Here is a 14,384-nt window from a genome sequence, read left to right as displayed (position 1 = left end):
CAATGAGGAGTTTTTAAAGTTTGCGCTCTTCCTTCATTATGGCGCAATAGAACTTTGCAGAAAACCTGTCACCGTATAAATGACCGCTCCGTCGCCAAAGCTCCAAATTGCGCATCGATCACTCTGAAAACCGAGCCAYGGTCGCGTCGGAGCGGGTCACAAACAGAACCATGGATCCTGGCTGAAGCGGTCCAGATGGGGAAGCCGAACCGGGGAGAGACGCAGGGATGATGGGGGGAAGTCAGCAGCGGAGRGTCGGTGTCCTCTGCGCAAACATCCAGCGCGGAGCGGCAGGGGCGCAAAAAGCCAGGCAGGTTTTTTTTTTTTAACCCCCGATATGTGAGCGCGCTCTCGGCTGCGCTTTGGCGCGTGTGCGTGCGTGCGTGCGTGCGTGCGAGGAGATGATGAAGGAAAGCAAAAAAAGCAATTGGATGTTCGCGTTTAAAACTCTCAGCTGCGCGTCTGAGCAGCTCCTCGTTCCTTCAGCCAGAAAAGRAGCGAAGCGGCGCTGCAGCGGCTCCCACTCCCGTCCTCCTCGTGTCAGCGAGCGGCGCAGGTGCTGTGGAGGGAAAGCTATATGTGGTCGTCATTCCCACCTCATGTTGCATAATTATTGCAGATGGGAAGGCGCAGTCAGAGCAGAGATGATCGACGCGCTCTCACAGCTGCTTTCAAACCCATTACTGTCGCGAGGCGTTTCAAGATGGATCTCATCATTATGAGTGAGCATGTCAACCCCGRGAGACAACTAATTAAAGGCTTTTGGCAATAAAACTCCAACAGTTACACTTTTTTTTATCTAAACTGAGAGACAGTTRAAGCTGAAGTTCAGCACTCTTCTTTAATCACATCCGGCGGTTGTAGAGGGGGGCTCTGAGTGGCAGCTGCCACTGGGAAAATGTTGCCACAGTTACCACCCTATGTAGACTGCTTARCTATGAATAGGGCTATAAATTACTTTATCTGTTATATAACAGTATTATACTTATAAAGGCTGTGTCACACTAACATTGTAAACAATTTATGCTAAATTATGAACATTTTTATGACTAAACAACTCAAATTCATTATTATCAAATCAAGTGTTGTGGAATACATGACCAAAAGAGACTTCAGTTCATTTTTTTTCATTCCATCTTCAGTAGACATCATAAAAGTCAGACCAAACTGTCATAAGTTGTGTAAAATGTTAAAGTTTTTTTTAATGTGAACACAATTTGAAATTATGCTACATAAATTTAGCAAAAAAACGTGAGGAAATTTATGTTTGTTGTGTTATTTCTTTGTTGTAATAATGTATCTTGACAATAAATCTTATACCGTTATAACGCCTGTTAATTCTCCTTTTAAATGGTGTCACATCTGTAAGTAACATGCATTTGTGAGGTGAGCAGTAGAGTTGGTTGCACACATGAAAGATTTGCTAAATCTCAGCTAAACAGCTTGTTTTGCTGTCTTTTGACAMAAGAGCTTTTGCTGCCAATCATATGATTTATTGCCACAATGCATTAGAAATAATCTGCCAATCACTAATTTAATTACTTTTTGTGCTATTGATGTAGCTAATTTAAAGTATTGTCATGATTCTAAAAGTGTTTTGCTTTAATTTGATCCTGTTGGATTTAATTTTGCTTTAAACTTTGGCATTAACTTTTAGTAGCTAATAGTTATTCTCAACACATTCTTTGAGCTTTTTCATTGTGAAATCTTTAGAAGATTGCATCGTTTACAAGGTTTGACCCAAACATCCACTGAGATTGGTATTAGGTATTAAGGGCAAAATGCATTCCTTCAAGAAATGTTCAACCTTAAAAGGTTCATATCCTGAAAATTTTCAATTTTTTAGCCATTAAATGCATTTTGTTTTGTGTGTAAGTTTCTAGGAGTGCAGATTAGTTGGAGTTAGTTTCTCCTGGTGCTGCGTGAATATCTTTATATTTTGCTTGGGTTATTTTTCTACCCGTTCAGTTTTTCATAATTTGCGGAAAAAAAATCTAAATAATGTCTAGACTTACCAACTACAGTTTGGTCTTCATCCTCCTCTGGTTCTGGGTCAAACTCTGGCTTCAACAAATAAAGTTCAACAACAAGTCTTCTTGTTCATATCTTGCAGTTAATTTGTAAATGAAACATTTCTGCGCAGTTATATAGTTGAAAACTATCAAACTACTGTAGAATGAACTGCTCTGGAAGCTGGAGGGGGTGGGGTGTGAAGTGCTACATTTGGATTCAAAGAGACAACCTCGAAATGAGTTGATCTGAGACACACCCCAGTAAGGGGGCGGGACTTGTGGCRTTTCAGACCAAAGCATTACAGTTCCACTTTATAAAGATCCTGACGAAAGGAATTAAATGTAAAAGAGGATTTAAAAGCATCATGTCTAATTTAAAGTTGCCTTTTTAACCTGGATGTTGATGAAAATTTTAGTTTCTTTTTACTCAAAATGCTCATGAGTTATTGGTGGTTATTATATTATTAACATCAACGGCTTCCTTTTATTAACTTTCCTTATGCATCTTTGTTCTAGGTGCAGTAAGGGGCTGAATGTTGCCAACAAAGACCATTAATCCTTGAGCCCAGAGGAAACGCGCTGTTCTGTTTCCCCCAACTGAAGGTAACGACCTGCTAACAACTCACTCATAGCTAAAGTCAGTGCGGCAGTCATTTTAGCACTCAGAATGGAGAAAAAAAACTCTMACAAGAAAYAGAAAAGTTTAAGATTTAAAGAGGTCATGAAGCTTTTGAGGTTGTTCCTCCAGTGTGTTATATAATATTTTGTTCATGTAAAAGGTCTGCTCGGTTACAAAGCCCAAAACCCACTCTGAGGGGAGCTTTTCTCCCCCACAGACGACTCTGCTCCTGAACTAACAGGCTTTGCTTCCTCCGCTCGTCTACATAATCATGAAGCAATAAAGCCATCGACCATGTGACATTTTTACATCAATGTGTGCACAATTCAGTTAGATACTAAAAGAGACAGTTCATAAAATTTTGTAGAAATATAAATATTTTTTCTCTCCTTCAGGCGCACATGACCAACATTATTCAGTGYCACTCTTTTGTTTTTAACTTAAAGGATTGGAAAATAAAATCCTTTCATTTTGTATTTTATAGTACTTCAGCAGGACTGAAAAAACAACTGCTTTCATGTATAAAACTCAACTTTAAACTGACTAATTTAAAAGGCCTTTCAGATATTTAAAGGCGGAGGTCTATAAAATAGTTATGAACAATAAATATCTTACCTGTTGCACATGGTATGTTAACCTCAGTTTGGAGAAATGTGGTTTAATTATGATTAAAGCAACTTAAAACAACTTTGGAAAACCTATTAGGAGTTTGAGCGAATGCWATTTTTTAAACATTTTTTACATTATTTTTCCTACAGTAAGTTCTACAGCTAGCTGCTAACATCATTTGCACTTAAATACCCATATAACTTATATAAATTACAATACAATATCATGTAAAATCAACTTTTTTAATAACAATTCACATTATTTTGTTTGTTCTATCTGTGATCTACAGTTAGTATTCATAACTTATATTACAATCTGTTATATTGTATGCTTACACCACATTTTGGTAATAAATAAATTACATTGACGTGTGTGTGTGTGTGTGTGTGTTTAAGGATGGCAGGATAGATATCTGACCAAGCTGAAAGCTCCAGTTCTTCAGAAAACATACTTTAAGTTCAATTGTATCCTGATATTATTGCAACAAAACACAACACTCCTCAGACCAGTTGTAAACAGCATGAAGCTGTTGTAATGACATGCAGAAATGGGCGTGACAGAAGCAGTAGGAGGTTCTTAAAGAGACAGAGGTCAATTTCAAGGTGTTTTGTAATGATGTGATGCAAAGTCAAATTCTTTGATTTATACAAATTGACAGCATTTTCATAACAACTGAATGTGACATAGTTACTTTATTTTAGTTATATGCCTGAGAATCACATAATATTGGCCCTATAAGAACTGTAGCAATTAAATTAGGTCTCAGCCTTACTTGGACTACTTTCACCAAACAGAAGTCRTTCAAAAAGTTTTTTACGACATGTTATTGTTAATCCTTTCACAGAATCCCATTTTAAAATATCTGAACCTTGMGCCTAAATTGGTATTTTCAGATGCAGATCCCTACAATGATGTGACTCGAGCTTTTACTTCAGTGAGTGTGGACCCAAATTCTTGACTGACTCTTCCAAACATTTGATATCGTTAGGTTTATGTTTGATGTCATAGTTTGCAATGAGTACCTAATTTAAAAATGTGTGGATGTTACCAAGCAACACATTTAGTTTATTTTTTAAGTTTCATATGCCAGGCATGATCTCATTATCTATAAACCAATGAAAAAGCAAAAACTACTGAACAGTACCATAAATAAAACAACTACACACTAACGTGTTGGTTGATACACAGAATCCAAGATGTAATATTTTTACTTGTGAACAAAAACTGTAAATATAGAGGAAGAGATTTCTGAGGTAAAAGCACCAATTAAAGGAACGCAGGAGGCGTATTCTTCAAGCTGTGTTGTAGCAGAGAGGATAATCCTGCTGAAACAGGTCACTGCTATCAGGAAAAGAACATCCATTATTGTTTTTATGATGGTCAGCAGCGATGTTTACGTGTCAAGCTAACACCCACGTGAATGGCAGGACCCCTGCAGGAAACTGCCCAAAGCATCAGTCTGTTCCTGCTGGATTCACCTGCTTTTTTATAGTCTCTCCTGTTGCCACGTCTTTAAGTTAGCACGCAGACTGGGCTGCCTCTTATGATGGAAAGAAAAGGATAATTAATCAGACCAGGTCTTCATTTTTGGTGTAATTATTACATGAACGTAACAGCCAGTGCTTCGTTTTTTTTTTTTCTTTTTAGAAAACCACCAGGTGACGAWAATCACCCTGCAGTTGTGTAGCTTCACAGAATCAATCCAGCTGCTCTCTGTGACCTGTTCCACGTTCACTGGAACCTGCTTTAACTTCTCTTTTTTCAGCACTTTCACACACTGTTCCTCCTGCCTTTTTACATTTGTGACCCCGTTGTCTGGTTCACCAATTTGTTTTCCTTGGACCACTTTAGTCGTGTCGCGACCGCTGCAGGCTGGAAACGCCTCACTAAAGCCGCAGCTGCTGCGCTGCTTTCAGGCACCCGTCTAAAAAGTCGGACACCCAGCCACTGAGGTTCAGAAGCTCGCCCAGTTTTTGTTTTCCAGCCCGTGGAGTTTTGTCTGCTGGCTGCCTAATAGATCCKGGTGCTGCTGTAATGGTTTAACCTTTTTCACATCACATGTCAAAGGTCACACATTTACAGCTGATTTCTCTACGTTTTGGGTTTATTTCTTCCTCGTGGAGTTTCTATGATGTTTCAGTTTATCTGTAGGCTGTTGCGTTGATCTGTTTGCCTCCCACAGTGTAAGATATACATGTTAGGATATGACTCTAATTGAACGTAATGATCATCTCTGAAATAGATTGGCAAGCTATCTTAGTGGGTTTAGCTGCTGATGGGTTCAAGCTGGCATCATTTATTTATTGTTGATTTATTTTGCTGTTGATGTGATCTGGATGTGCGTAGTTCTGTTGTTGAATCAGTGGCGAAATTTTTTTGTCAGATCTGGGACAATCAAACGTAACCGTGAATAAATCTGAAATGTCTCAACAAGGCATCACTCTTCATTACATTACATTACATTACATTACATTACATTACCACCCAGCTGTTAAAGAATCATCATGAGAGTCACCGCCCTTAAGTTTTATTATTGATGCTGGATCCAGACTTTGCCAACAGCTGATGATGTTCAGAAGTCAACAGTGATGTCAACTGATTTTTGTTTTTTAATAAATGCCAGGTTTAGTTTTCGTCATTTCATTTTCAACTAGAGATTTTACATTTCCTGTGAAAATGCAGTGTGAATGCTTAATGCTGAAAGATTTTTACTGAAAGCTGCTGAAGTTACAAATGTTTAAAAACAAAAGTTAAATTTGAACAGCTGACATTTGCTGAAAAGAAAATAAAGACAAAAACAAGTAGAAATTGGCAGACAGATGGTGAACAGAAAGTAAAAAAGCTCACATTGTCAGAAAAAAAGCTCCAATTTGTTATAAAATGGCTAAAGCAGCTATAATTAGCAGACAAACTGCTAAAAAGTAGCTGAAATTAGCACAAAGACACAKAAGGAGAATGTTTGCTGAATTAAGCAGCAAGATGCTAAAATTATTACAAAGAGCTGAATTTAGATTAAAAAACAAACATCAGCCAAAATGGCTACAAAGTGGCGAAAAGGGAAAAAACAGCTGAAATTCAAAGAAATCAGCTAAAAGATGTATACAGAAGACAATAAAATGCTAAAAAGTTTAGATTATCAGGAGAACAGCTGAAAGGAGTGGAAAAAAATTTAAATTGGGGGGAGAAGTTTAGAAAAGCTGAAATTAGCAGAAAGATGCAGAAAGAGAGCATTTGCTGAATTAAGCAGTAAGATGCAGAAATTATTACAAAAAGCTGAATTTACATTAAAATCTAACATTAACCAAAACAGCTACAATGTAGCTAAAAAAGGCAAAAATAGGTGAAATTTGAAATAAATCTGCTTTAAGAAACGGAGTCAGTAGAAGACTAAACATGTTAAGAAGTAGAACAGAAAGGAGCTGAAAGATAGCTGAAAAGGCAGAAAAAATAAGATTAGGTGATAAAAAATCAAAGAAAGCTGAAAATAGAACAAAGTTGAGAAAAAAGCAGAATTAGAACAAAAGGTAAAAAGTATTTAAAAACATTTAAAGGGTTTTTACAGATATTGAAGATGTCTCCATTTATTTTYAGTGAGTTATAAAATGGCAGGAAAAGTTAAATAGCTGAAAAAGCACAAATACCAAAAGTCATGGCACACATGRCATAAATGAGCTGAATGTTTGGATGTATGACTTGTTGAAAAAGCACAAAAAATGTGGAATGTTACATGCTAAAAATGTATGGAAGAAAAATAAACATAAGTTAAAATTTTTGCTTTTTCTGTTGTGCACACAGGCTTAAATGTGTGAATGTTCAAATGTTTGTCCTTTCACCTAAACTTTTAATAAGCACTSTTGGTTCTAAGGTCTTATTTTAACGCAGGTGACAACCATGATGTAAACTTTCAGCTGCAATGTAGCATAAGTAACAGTTTTTCTCAGAACTGTGCCGTCAGGAGAATTCAAACAACTGAATCATTAGCCCTGAGGTTCGGCGTCTGTCTCTCAGGATCTCTAAGGACTTATTGATGATCCACCATCAGTCAGCAGGGAATAACCTCCAGCAGTAACCCTCTGTTCAAGAGGCAGGGATAAGAGCATCAGGAGCACAGAGTCCTGAGCAGCCATGAGACACAGTGTGATAACCGTCATGCCCCCATGTTAACCAAACAGTTGACTGACTGCGTGTATTTATATTCCCACTCTCCCACCTCTTATTTGAACAGAGTTTGTTCATTTCTCTTTCCAGCAGAGAAGAAGGAAATCAATAAGTGAAGTTGAAGTTAAAACTGTGGAGGAAAGGCTGCAGTGAAAGAGGGATCAAAATTATTGGCATTCACATCTAATGAAACGAATAAAATTGCAATTTTATTTTCGAAATTCTTGACTCGGATGTCCAAGATTGCCCAACAACAAAGAATGAATTCTAGATGCATTTATTGGCACTTCATCATATTTGGTTGCACAACGTTTGGCAGTGGTGACCATTTCTTCTTGCAGCTATCCTATCTGTTTGTTTTATTTTTATTTATATATATTTTTTTACTTCTGCTTCTGTTCAGTCTATTTTAAGTTTGGAGTCCTTCTGTTCAGCAGTGCCAGTTCTCGGGTCTCTCCAAAGCTTTTACAGTGTGACACAGGTCAGGACTAATTCCTGGATAGTTTAAAACAGATTTTACTTTTTAATCATCGTTTTGCGCTGGTGAATGTGTTTAAGGTCATTAATCTGTTGAGGGACTGCAGACCTTCTGATTCAAATTTTCTTCTTTTTTTTCCTTTGGTCACAAATTAACACATTTCAACCTGACATTCCTTGGTGAAATCCTAATTTTATTTGATTTTATTTTAGTACCACAGAGCAGAAAAAGCACATCTCTTGACCTTGTTTAGCTGTAGTCATCGACTTCATGGGCCTCCTTTTATCACCTCTTAATGAATTTACCAAAATTCTGCAACAAGCTGTTTTCTAAGAATTAGGGCCACTGGGGAAAAAAAATAATTCTGACTTTCATCTCAGAATTCTTTGTTTTTTCTAAAAAAAAAAATGTTTTTGTGTGCCTAAAGAACAGTTGAAACTAAAATATAAATATCACATTTTATTGCAAAATAAAAAAATGTTCGTTTTTTTTTTTTTTGTTTTCTAAACACCAAAAGAAGGCCTTATTTTTACTGATTTCAGATTAATAAATGCAGAATATATTGGTGCTTGAAGCAAGTGAGTGCATTTCAGAAAATCCTAAAATATTACAAAAACATTGTCTTATCAGTTCTTATTAATAAACAGAGGTTTAACAAGAGAAAAGCTGGGTTTCAGAAGCATGAAATGGAAACAGCTTTTTTGGGAGGCTGACTAGATTGTATTTGAAGACTAATTAAACTGTTCTCATTGTTTCTCCAAATTGAATATCTCTGCCTCAAATAAGTRGCTTTTAATTTTCTTACCAGAGTTTTAACTCTGCTTTTAAAACGTTTTTTTTTGTTTTAGATCTACACATGTGCACTTTTCAATTACAGCCCCACAGTATGCAGACTCCTGCTGCTTTTCAGTTCTCCAATGTTGATTACATTAGTTTTCAAAGTCTAAAATCACACGTTGAAATAAGGAAAGACATGTTCCAAGTTCTTATATCGATGGATGGATGGATGGATGGATGGATGGATGGATGGATTTTATGGATAAATGGTTCAATGGAAGGATGGATGAATGAATAGATGGTTGGATAGATGAATAGATGGTTTGATGGATGGTTGAATTGTTGGATGGGTGGTTAAATGGATGCATGGATGTTTGATTGTTGAATTGATGGATGGATGGCTGGATGGATGTTGGTTGGATGGATAGGTTTTTTGATGGATGTTGGTTGGATGGATGAATAAATTGATGGATAGATGAATGGATGTTGGTTTGATAGATGATGGATTGATGGATTGTTTGGATGGATGGATGGATGGAGGATGTTAGGATGGATGGATTGATGGTTGGATGGAGGATGGATCGTTGGATGGATGGTGGATTGATGGATGGATTGATTGCTGGTTGGATGGAGGATGGATGGATGGATGATGGATGGATTAATTGGATGGATGGATGGATGGATTGTTTGATGGATTGATTGATGGTTGATGGAGGATGGATGGGTTGTTTGATGGATGGGTTGATTGCTGGTTGGGTGGAGGATGGATGGATGGATGGATGGATTGTTTGATGGAGGATGGATGGATGATGGATGGATGGGTTGATGGATGGATGGATGGATGGATGGATTGTTGGATGGATGGATGGATTGGATGGATGATGGATGGTTAATAGAGGATGGATGGGTTGTTTGATGGAGGATGGATGGATGGCTGGATGGATGGATTGATTGCTGGTTGGATTGATGGAGGATGGATGGATGGATAGATAGATGGATGGATTGTTTGATGGAGGATGGATGGATGGATGGATGGATTAATTGGATGGATGGATGGATGGATGGATGGATGGATGGATAGATAGATGGATGGATTGTTTGATGGATGGATGGTTGGATGGATTGTTTGATGGATGGATGGATGGATGGATGGTTTGATGGAGGGTGGATGGATTGATTGGATGGATGGATGGATGGATGGATTGTTTGATGATGGATGGATGGATGGATGGATAGATGGATGGATGGACGGACAAGTGCTGAAGTTTGCGGTCTACTGTTTAAATTTTTTTACAATTTTATATTTTTAATCTATTATTGCAATTCTGACGTCTTTGAAGGAAAACAAATAAATATCCCTGTTTATTGTTATTAATGTTGTTGTTGTCGTCACTGTTCTGTTTTCAGCACATCAGGATTTCTGGTTATTTAAGTTTATTTGTTCTTAGCAAACAGAAAAGGTTGTGAGATGAATGTGTTGCAGTAATAGCTGAAGGTCATGTCTAGCACACTGTGACCCAGAACTGGACCAAGGATGTTCTAAACAAACTGTTTATCTGGACGCCCACAGGACAACACRTCAACAAACAATTTATGTTTGAGGAAACAAAAGTGCTCGTTAATATTTCTGTCTCCTGGAGAACACCATCTGTTAACACAAACTGTGGAAGTTTATTCTGTCTAAACCCTTTAAAAGTTCACTTCATGCTTGTTTGTTTGTTTTTTAATTAGTTCTGATTTTAAACACTGCAGGCTGATTTTTCTTCCCTAATGGGACAAAGTGAAGCATGTTAAATCTGACATGATTAGAAGTATCAGTTATTCCACATTAAAAGCAGAGGTCAATCAAGCGTAGAAGGTCACATTAACATAATGTGCCACCACTTCTCAGCTCCAGCTTTATCAATAACACAACGCTGAGAGATGACAACAGTTTGTCAATMTGATGTTTATAGTTTTTATTTCTCAGCATGTTTTAATTGTGGCTAAGGAATTAGGGTTTTTAAAATCCAAGACAWGTCTGCTTCCTTTTATTAAATCCTCCGACATGATTTACACACAGATACAGCTTTTATGTGGCCATCAGGTAAAAATCCACATTGCAGAGACTCTGAGCTGAAATTAAACCAATTCACTCATACTGTCACTTGAGCCCCATGTTCACTTTTTCTTTACTAAAACCTCTAAAACTTTGCTTTAGTTTATTTTAGCAGCATGAATCTTTGCCCAGATGTTCACATGTGGATTTATGGTTTATAAATGTTTTAGCATGATTCATTATATATTAAAAGGATTATATACTGTTTGATGCAAAACAATATCTTCATTCGAGGGGAAATTAAAAAAAATCAGTACCACTTTACAATAAGGCTCCCTTTAATAGTAGATATTTATAATAAAAAAAATACAGTACTAACAATTGCTTAAATATGTGTTTCCAAATCATAATTGTGCCTATAAGTTACCTAGTGTGAAATGTTTAATAAAACACCTTTTAGATGACATGTCTGTGAACAGATATGGCTCACTATTTGGCAAGAAACTGTGCAGTTTTGTTTCTTTCTCATCCTCAATTAATGCATAATAAACACTTATTAATGATTTTAAAGTGTTTTTAGTTTAATAACCTATTCTGTTCCATCCTGATTATCTTTAAAACAATAACAGTTGCTCTGATCCTTACACTTCTGATGAAACCTCCCTAAATTTTAGCTTTATTTAAATACCAAAATTATTTAGGTCGTGTTTAGAAATGCTTTTATTTAGAATAAAAAAAATTTCTTTAAACACACACAGAAACTTGAGATATTTTGCTGACACTACAAACACGGACAAATGTTTCAGCTCCTTTTGTGAACTGAGAACTTTCTGGATGTTTTTGTGCACTGACCTGCTAATTACAAAGAATAAGAGGGTCGGAAACGCAATTTTTGCTTCTTTCTGTTGGAAACGAATTTTTTGCACAGGTTTGAGTTGAATATCAGAACATCAGGCTTAGAGGAATGMAGAATAAAACAACTGGGTTTATTTGTGTTAAAGTGCCACAGAGTTACATCTAAAATTAATTTCTACACAATGCTAAGAAGTCGATTTTGTGATAATTACATCTTTTATTTGCTACAAATATGTGTCTTATTAATAAAAAAAACACAGAATTGCTGTTTTGTTGGAGCCCAAACAGACTCCTGTTGATTCTTGCAGGGCAGAAAAGTTGAACCTGATCTTTGATCAAACGAGCTTTTCATCTTCAAGTYGAGAGCTGTAGCTTTTTTTTTCTTTTTACTTTTGTGTTGGGCTCCCTGCTTCACTTTTTGCCTTTTCTCAGAATATTTAATGCAGTTTTGTTTTGCTTGTTTTTGCTTTTAACAGTCACCTCAAYGCTTCGGTTTCTGAAAGTTGATGTTTGAGAATTAGAAGCAGTTTTGTCTCTGCAGCACAACACTGTGGAGCTCAGAAGACGGGTTAAAATGAGTTTCACTTTTAAAAAGCCCCCGTCTCCATCCAATCAGGGCTTGTGATGAATGCCACCATTGTCCTGGTTCAATCATCTCCGTGTAAAATAAGAATACACACCAAATTACATTTGCATTTTTGCAGAAACCTGAGAGAAAAATGTCCGTCTGCTGACAAATTGCTGTTTTTTCTGACAATTAAAGAACCACTTTTCAGAAACAAAGCCGACCTTTAACAGTCGGTTAACATCTAACTTTTCAGTATTTTTCTTCTACTTCATACCTCAGTACCTCATAATAGTATAATAATTATAGTATTATATATAGTATTATAATAGTTGGTTTCATCTGAGGTATGCTCCTAATAGGTGGTGTACTGAACCTCGGTTAGCTCTGTTCAAGATGGCCGCCTCAGCCAGTCGGCTTCAGCAAACACAAAAACGGCTCTAACAGTCACTTTTACAGATATGGAACAACAAATCTGCTCTAATTTCAAACAATTTAACTTTGTCTTTTAAATGTTGAAGTCAACTCCATTCGACTGTTAGAAAAATATCTCTTGAATCCCAGGAGCTGCTGTAATAAAACTCAGGAAGTGAAAACTGGATCTAAAGCTGCTTTAAGACGTCGACTTAAACCCTGTGAATATGGAACAGCTCAGCAGATTCTCATTAAAGGTTTTTCTCTTTATTTCCACCTCTTGAGGTCAAAACGGCACTTTTAGCTTGTCTTTCGGCTGAAAGTCTTCATCAGGATCACAATAAAACATTCATCATTCAAACAGGACAAGTGTGAGGCAGAGAAAATTCAACCTGAACGATCACGAAGCTCGATTTTTCTCATCGTTTTGCCTCTTGTCTTAGAGCTGACTCGCTCCTCCTCCTCCTGCCCTCTGGAGCAGAACCACGTTTCGTCAATGAACTAGATTCCTCCATCATTAATTATTGATTTCACCTCCTGCTCCGAGGAGGTGAGGGTCCAGGTTTCATCACGACGGCTCACAGGGTTTTATTGTCCGAACATCATTTCTGCAGGCTGTTCTGAACATGAGCAGAAAAAGGACTTAATATTTATTTATTGCTTTTATATAGTTTAGCTTTATTGGGCAGTTTTAAACATTTCATGTCAGCTAATTATATAGTATTAAATGTTTCACAAATGATCTGAAGCTCTAACACAAAAACTGAAAAACTAATTAAATCCACTTTAAACAGTAACACGTGCACGTTCTTCAGGTTTCTGCAGCTTCCTTTTTGTTTTTTTCTTCTGTCAGGAATAAAAAAGACGAATAGTTTTTTTTCCGTGAAGTGATAAGAGGAAAATCTGTGACTTGAAAGTGAAGATGAAGTTTCACTTTTTTTTCCCCATTTGTACGTCACACGAGGTAATCTTAATGGAATCTTCAGTGTGCACGTGCACACGCATGAGTGTTGGTTTGAAAGAGCCGAGCAGACTCTCCTCGCTGTCCGTTTGTAAGATTCTGTCAAGGAAAAATATCTGCTGGATTGTTTGGACGACATCGACAAATATCAGATTATTCTAACGTTTTTTTATCCTCGTGGGTTGTATTTTTGTCATAGCCAGTAGAATATCTGAGTGTTTTTGATGCCCAGAGAGCAAGTTTTACATCGTTAAAAAGCAGCTTCGTTACTGGGAGAAATAAATCTGTAGCTTTTAGGATATTTCCTGTAAAGGGTGTCCAATTATCTTTAATCAAGCCAGAGCTGAAGGGGAGTTTTACCAGGTAATCCCTCTGCTGTTTGTGTGGGAATGACAGATCAGTAGAAGCCCTACTGTTTGATTCTGATTGTGTTCAGATACCAAACTAATGTGGATTAGCAACCTCCAGTCTGACTAGCAACATATTTAATTAGCATTGACTCTGGTTACATCTTCCCTAAAGTAATCCAGTCACACAGGACACATGTGTATCAGGTGGACAGGGTCTCATATAGAAGTGTTTATCACAGAACATATAATCCATGTGACCCTGAAGGAGGACATATTGTTACTGTAATTACTTGGTAATTACATAGTAATTTGCATAATACAGTACTATGCAATTAAAAAATTATAATTTTTGAAGGTAATTTTTAATTGTGGTTTATTAGTACCTCAACTACCAACTATTTGCCAACAGATTATTAAATTTCATATATCTCACATAATTACCATGTTTTTACAAATTAATTACTTAGTAAGTTACAGTTTATGTTATTGATATAATTTTAATGGGCTCAACTCAATAGTTCTTCATTTACACATTTACACATACATTA

The 14,384-nt window shown here is 36.8% G+C and overlaps 1 long non-coding RNA gene across 7 annotated transcripts in view; it reads left to right on the top strand.

The window, feature by feature from the left end:
- LOC106513568 (uncharacterized) overlaps positions 1–14,384 on the top strand; it is a 201,579-nt gene that overhangs the window by 77,349 nt on the left and 109,846 nt on the right. For 4 of the 7 annotated variants that reach the window (XR_001309802.1, XR_001309804.1, XR_001309797.1 and 1 more), the window contains one exon: positions 2,529–2,615. This is a non-coding gene — a long non-coding RNA (uncharacterized LOC106513568). Of the gene's footprint in view, positions 1–2,528; positions 2,616–2,848; positions 2,891–3,635; positions 3,735–4,133; positions 4,240–14,384 lie in introns of those variants that run through there. The other 3 variants (XR_001309803.1, XR_001309800.1, XR_001309801.1) reach the window with 3 other exon arrangements.

This window comes from Austrofundulus limnaeus, unplaced genomic scaffold (assembly GCF_001266775.1).
Source record: "Austrofundulus limnaeus strain Quisiro unplaced genomic scaffold, Austrofundulus_limnaeus-1.0 Scaffold13, whole genome shotgun sequence".
Classification (NCBI taxonomy): Eukaryota; Metazoa; Chordata; class Actinopteri; order Cyprinodontiformes; family Rivulidae; genus Austrofundulus; species Austrofundulus limnaeus.
This window is presented reverse-complemented; position numbering and strand designations above follow the sequence as displayed.